We start from the raw sequence: 7,518 nt of genomic DNA on the forward strand, positions 1-7,518 counted from the left end.
ATTGAATATCATGATAATATCTTCATCAGCAGCCTATAGATTTAAAAAAATAAAAAAGATAAACTTGTGTTCTTTGGGAAAAACAATCTTACCTGGTTTGCTTGTTTTTGTATTTTAAAATACAGAAAAGTACCATAAAAATTATAATAAAAAGTCATATTTGAATTCCCAGAGTAAACAAATATTGATACTGTCTCAAAAAAAAAAAAAAAGATTTGTTAGGTTGCATCCAGATGAGCCTTTACTCTAGTCCTAATAAAGCTCCACAACTAAGACATTCCTCTTCTGAGAACTCTATCTGATGCCTTGTGTATTATGATGCCTCCCCACTCCAGCTTTGCACACAAAATATTCCCAGCCCTAGGTGAATGTGGGAATTGTTTGGCCTACTGCTTTCTAACAGACTTTCCCCAGCCTCAGATAGTGTCCTCATTTGCATTCACAAATTAATGCTCATCAAAAGGACTCAGGGGGAACCCTCTGCAGATCACCAAAGTTCTTTCTTTGTGCAGTTCCCTCCTCTCTGGCACTCTGCTTGGCTAATAATAGCTGCCTTCACCTCCAAAAACTCCAGTATCTATCTCCTCAACTCAGCAAGACCACCAGACTCTGAATTTCCCTTCCCTCCACTGCAGTGTAGAAACTTCCTCCAGGGAATAAGTTAAGGAAATCAAGGGGTTTGCTTCATTAATTTCCCATTTCTCAGGGTTCACAGTCTTGCAAGGCCTGTTGCCCAATGTCTGAAACATTGTTTCACATATTTTGTCTGGTTTTCTAGTTAAGTGGAAAGGTAAATCTAGTCCCTGTTACTACCTCATGGCTAAAAGTGTAAGTCCCTCCTAACTCTGGTTTTGCATTCCTCAAATCTATCTTCTTCCTTATAAAGCCAGAGTGATATTTCATAAATGCAAATCTAACATTATCTCTCCTAACTTAAAACCCCTCAATTGCTTCCACCTGACACTAATCCCATTCTTAAACTCTAGGTTCCTGTCATGCTAAGCAGTCCTGGAATTCATCAGGCTGTTTCATGCACCTATGCTTATTTTACTCCCCACTCCTTTAGCCTTTAAAAGATAGCTCTCTGTGGTCAGAGGGTAAAAACTTCCAGTTACAAGAAGAATACGTTTTGGGGATCTAATGTACAGCATGGTGATTATAGTTAATAATTTGTATTATATACTTGAAAGTTGCTAAGAGAGATCGTCAACATTCTCACCATAAAAAAGAAATGGTAGAGACTCCCCTGGTGGCACCGTGGTTAAGAATCCGCCTGCCAATGCATGGGACACGGGTTCGAGTCCTGGTCCAGGAAGATCCCACATTCCGCGGAGCAACTAAGCCAGTGCACCACAACTACTGAGCCTGCACTCTAGAGCCTGCGAGTCACAACTACTGAAATCCAAGTGCCACAACTACTGAAGCCTGCACGCCTAGAGCCCAAGCTCCACAACAGGAAAAGCCACCGCAATAAGAAGCCCGCGCACCGCAACAAAGAGTAGCCCCCGCTCCCCGCAAGGAGAGAAAGCCCATGTGCAGCAACGAAGACCCAACACAGCCAAAAATAAATAAATTTAAAAAAAAGAGAAATGGTAGTATGTGAGATGATAGAGGTATTAGCTAATGCCATGGTGGTAATCATTTTGCAATATAGAAGTGTATCAAGTCAACATGTTGTACACCTTAATATTACACAATGTAATATGTCAATTATATCTCAATGGGAAAAAGAAAGGGACAGCTCTCTGTATCCTTTATGAAGACTTCAATAACCACTCCCTGCATCTGGCACAGTCAATTCCTTCTTCCTTTGTACCGACATTTTATCTAGTACTGAATTCAGTTGTTGTTATTATCGCTAACTCTATTATTATCTGTTCATCACACATATATTAAAATTAGTTGTGGGCGGGTGCTACAGAGAGGTGTAGAGGAGCGAGACCCTGGCCTCTGACGCTCCTGGCCCCTGAGGTCACCCCGCTTCTCCGCCCCCTGGGCCTGACCGGCCAGCCCCAGGAGTGCTGCGATGCCACCAGACCCTGGACGCCTGCGGGCCACACACGTCCCCAGAGCTAGACCTAGGTCAGGCGGCAGCTCAGTGGCCAGGCTGGACTCTGGGCATCCTGGTGGTGGTGGCCCACTGACCTAATGGCTCTGGCCAGAAGTACCAGTTGGTGGTGGTTGGTGGGGTGGCTTGGGCAAGTTGGCACTCCCCATCCAATTCATACAGTCCTATTTTGTAACAGATTGTGAGCCGACCATCTGCTTTGTGTACGTGTGATAGATGACAGAGCAGCCCAGCTAGATATTCTGGATACAATAGGACAAGAAGTTTGGAGCTATAAGAGAACAGTTCCTGAGAACTGATGAGGGTTTCCTATTGTTCTTTTCAGACATGCATAGAGGCAGTTTTGAAGAAATCTGTAAGTTTCAAAGACAGACTCTCAGAGTAAAGGATCATGATGAGTTCCAATGATTTTAATTGGTAATAAAGCAGACCTGGATCATCATAGACAGGTAACATAGGAAGAATAGCAGCCCACAACTTAAGGTAACATACTGTGGAGGTGTCAGCAAAGATTAGGATGAACGTAGATCAAGCTTTCCATGAACTTGTCTGGGTTATAAGGAAATTTCAAGAGTGGGAATGTCTTTCTTCACCAACGAGGAAAGAAAAAGACAAGAAAAGCTGCCATCATGTCATTTTCTAAGAATTATTTGAGTTTTAGCTACCAACTGCCAGGAAAAGCCTGCATCTTCTCCTTCTCTCCCTACAGTTTACATCATGTTGGTAACTTTCTAGCCTTAGACAAATGATCCTGGTAGCCTTAGACCAAGAAGCTGGTTAATCCTTTCCATGAAGCTAAGCTTATGGTCATTTCAAGACAGATTTAAAGGAAACACTAAGGATGCTTCAAAAATTACCTGATTCCATATACAAAAATGAACTCAAATGAATTGAAGACTTAAATGTAAGACCTGAAACCATAAAAGTCCTAGAAAAAAATATAGATGGTACACTCTTTGACATCAGTCTTAGCAATATTTTTTTTGGATATGTCTCCTTAGGCAAGGGAAACAGAAGCAAAAATAAACAAGTGGGACAACATCAAACAAAAAAGCTTTTGCATATCAAAGGAAACCACCAACAAAGTGAAAAGGCAACCTAATGAATGGGAGAAGATATTTTCAAAAGATATGTCCCATAAGGGGTTGATATGCAAAGAGCTCATGCAACTCAATATTAAAAAAGCCCAAACAATTTGATTAAAAAATGGGCAGAAGACCTGAATAGGCATTTTTCAAAGGACACATACAGAAGGCCAACAAGCACCTGAAAAGGTGGTAAACATAACTAATCATCCAGGAAATGCAAATCAAATCCACAATGAGATACCACCTCACACCTATCAGAATGGCTGTTATCAAAAGGACAAGAAACAACAAGTGTTGGTGAGGATGTGGAGAAAAGGGCACCCTCGTGCAAGGTTGGTAGGAGTGTAACTTGGAGTAACCACTATGGAAAACAGAGTGGAGGATTCTCAAAAAACGAAGAAAAGAACTACCATGTGATCCAGCAATTCCACTCCTGGGTATATATCTGAAGAAAACAAAAACGCCAATTCAAAAAGATACATGCACTGCAGTGTTCATTGCAGCATTATTTACAATAACGAAGATATAGAAGCAACTTAAGTGCCCATCAGTAGATGAATAGGTAAAAAAGATATGGCATGCATATATATATATATATATATATATATATATATATATATATATATATATATATATGTAATGGAATACTACTCAGCCATAAAAAAAGAATGAAATCTTGCCATTTGTGACAATATGGAAGGACCTAGAGGGTATTATGTTTAGTGAAATAAGTCAGAGAAAGACAGACACTGTATGATTTCACTCATATGTGGAATCTAAAAAATGAAACAGATGAACAAACAAAACAAAACAGAAACAGACTCATAGATACAGAGGAAAAACTGGTGGTTGCCAGAGGGGAAGGGAGTGGAAGGATGGGTGAAATAGGTGAAGGAGATTAAGAGGTACAAAATTCCAGCTATAAAATAAATAAGTCACAGTATGTAATGTACACATAGGGAATATAGGTAATAATATTGTAACAACTTTGCATGGTGACAGATGGTAACTGGGCTTATTGTGGTGATTAGTTCATAATGTATAAAAATATTGAATCACTGTTTTATACCTGAAACTAATATATTATTGTATGTCATATATAACTTGATTAAAATAAATAAATATATATATATATAATATTTTAAAAATTATCTGATTCCTTTTAAATATGTATCTATATACACAAACATATTCTTTTGTAAAGGCTTTTATTTTAGTAGAAATGGATCCGTTTTGGAACCTAAGCTGTTTGCCAAGCTGAAGTCATAGGTTGTGAAATAACTTTTATCTTCTAAAATCATTGCCTACTGTTATTCTAAATAGAATCATAGGGAGTTTATTTAAAATGTGAATTTTTGTAAGCCAGAAAGAGAAAAACAAATATCGTATATTAACGCATATATGTGGAATCTAGAAAAATGGTACAGGTGAACTGGTTTGCAAGGCAGAAATAGAGACACAGATGTAGAGAACAAACATATGGACACTAAGTGGGGAAAGTGGGGAAGTGGGATGAATTGGGAGACCGGGGTTGGCATATATACACTAATATGTATAAAATAGATAACTAACAAGAACCTGCTATATAGCCCAGGGAACTCCACTTCCCTATACAGTAGAAACTAACACAACATTGGAAAACAACCATACCCCAATAAAAAAATAAAATATGAATTTTTGCCTGTCTGAAAGTTTTGATGTCAACTTTAGTTAACCTTAAATACACTGAACTGAAACCACAAAAGTGAGGCAACTCAAAACTTTACTGATGCTACAGCCTTTGTTTGCCAGTGGCCAAAATACCAAAATGTCTACTGTATTTGCAGATGAAAAACTGCTTATAAAGCCTTTATTATTACTCCTACTCCTAAAGATGACAATATTCTGTGTGGCCAAGTATTTGGACTCATTCTGGACTTAGGTGTTTCAATGTTCTTGTTTTTTTTTTAATAAATTTATTTATTTATTTTTGGCTGCATTGGGTCTTAGTTGCTGTACACCGGCTTTCTCTAGTTGGGACGAGCAGGGGCCACTCTTCATTGCGGTGCGCGGGCTTCTCATTGCGGTGGCTTCTCTTGTTGCAGACCACGGGCTCTAGGTGCACAGGCTTCAGTAGTTGTGGTACACGGGCTTCAGTAGTTGTGGCACACGGGCTTAGTTGCTCTGCGACATGTGGGATCTTCCCGGACTAGGGATCAAACCTGTGTCCCCTGCATTAGCAGGCGTATTCTTAACCACTGCGCCACCAGGGAAGTCCTGTTCTTGGTTTTTTAATTTAATCTTTTCACAGCCATGTTGAGACTAAAAATAATTTTTTCTGCCTTTCTTTTCACCATTTCTAGATAAGGAATTCAAAAAACCCAAAACTGGTTTTGTTTGTAATTTAAATATGGAATTGATATTTCCAAGGTCAGAGATTATTAATATTTTTGCTATATACTTTTATAGATTATTTTCTTATCAAACTAGTTAACAAGTATTTTTATGTTTGTAAGCAAATATGTTTTCACAGCATACCTTGTGTATATGTAAATATAAATATTTAATTCCCGCTGTTCATTTTTAACTGACAAAGACAAAAAAGTGAAAATTACAGAAACTGTGGTAGAACTTTACTTGCTATTCTGGTCCTGGTTGTACCCACCTTTGGCCAGTCACCTACTACTCAAGAAACCTTCCCAATAGAGTACAACAGGATGAGAATCTGAAATCACTTTCAATATCCCATTCTAGATATTTACTGTTGTATCAAGTCGTAAGTATAAAACTTTTATTTGACAATATAACTGTGGATGGCTTATTATTTTGTTTTTAATTCTACAGATTGTATTTAGGCAATTCAAAGGTATGTTCCTGATTTGAGATACTAAGTGGTATTGCACAGCTGTCACTTTATTGAACATGTACAACAGTCCCATGACATTTATAAAGTGTACCCTTGTATGGCTTCAGGTTCTAGAACTAAAATTGATCTCTTATCACACATACAAACAATTTATTTGTGTATCTATCCCCACTGCTAAATTATGAGCTCATTAAAAGTAGGGCTTATCTCTTTTTAGTGTTTCTATCCCCAGGACTTAGCACAATGCATAGCACATAGTAGATGTATAATAACCATTTGAGAATACAGAATTAGTCCAATTAGTTCTACCTTCAAAGTTTATCTCAAGATATTCTCTTCTATCTCATCTGTTGCTACTCTAATTCATCATTTCATCTTGCCTACATTACTGCAAGTCTTATAAATATCTCCCTGCTTGATTTCCCTTGTCCTTGAACAATTTATTCTCTATACAACATCCAGAGTAATATTTTGAAACATAAATCGGATTATCGCAATCACCTTCTCAAAAACTTTCGGTGTCTTTCTATTGTGCTGAAATTAATTCCCAACTCCTTACCATATCTTTTACAGCTTTATATGAAGCAACTATTACTGCCTACCTCATTGACTTCATTTCAAACCACCTTCTTGTAGCTCAGTATGTTCCAGCCACTCTGGCTATTCTGCTTCTCAAATATATCACACTTATTTCTGCCTAAGGCCTTTGTGTTGTTCCCTCTGCTTTTAATGATCTGCTTCTAGAGTTTTGTGTGGCTGGCTTCTAAATATTATTCTGATTTCATTTCAAATATCACTTCTTTAGTGGGACCTTAGCTAATCTTCATGCAGATTAGGACCACAGAAGAAAAGAAAAAAAAAAAAACATGTTGTGTGGTATTGGGTTGGAGTTAGAGGTATCCGTATGTACGTATATGTATTGTGGGTTTGTGTGGGTATTTATTTATTTATTATGATACCTCCAATACTATTATTAATATTAGCATATTCATACTATATACGTTCATACTGTATATGTTAATACTGATACCTCATTCCAATGACAGCGAACACAGTTAATGCCCAGATATTGGTTTCTTAAAACTATTCCCCACTCAGTGGAAACAACATTCCTTGAAGAAGTGGCTAATTCTAGGGCTGGGGCAAGGAAAGTAAAAACTGAACCTGGAACATTTTCTTGTGCCTAAAGTAATGAAGTACTCATAAATTGATGGGACCAGGGCAAATGGATACCTGAGCCAGCTTGTAGGGGCTCTCACTGGTCAAATTCAGGAAAATTTGAAATCAAAATGAATAATAATAGGCTATAACATATTGAATAAAAAAGAATCCATGAGTCCATACTGATAACTTTTTAAAAATTTAAAGGAGATCATGACAGAAAGCCAAGTAATAAATGCAGAAAGAATGATAAACTTAGGACATCATCATTTTGCAAACTTTTAAGCAATAATTGATTTATGCAACAAGTCAATGTACACTAAAACATTAGGTTTAAGATCGTTGAGAACATGAGA

General features: G+C 37.6%; 1 pseudogene; it reads left to right on the plus strand.

Moving 5' to 3' along the window:
• The first annotated feature begins 2,147 nt into the window (after positions 1–2,147).
• LOC137760565 (ras-related protein R-Ras2 pseudogene) lies at positions 2,148–2,817 on the plus strand (annotated as a pseudogene).
• The last annotated feature ends 4,701 nt before the right edge of the window (positions 2,818–7,518 follow it).

Source organism: Eschrichtius robustus, chromosome 3 (genome assembly GCF_028021215.1).
Source record: "Eschrichtius robustus isolate mEscRob2 chromosome 3, mEscRob2.pri, whole genome shotgun sequence".
Lineage (NCBI taxonomy): Eukaryota > Metazoa > Chordata > Mammalia > Artiodactyla > Eschrichtiidae > Eschrichtius > Eschrichtius robustus.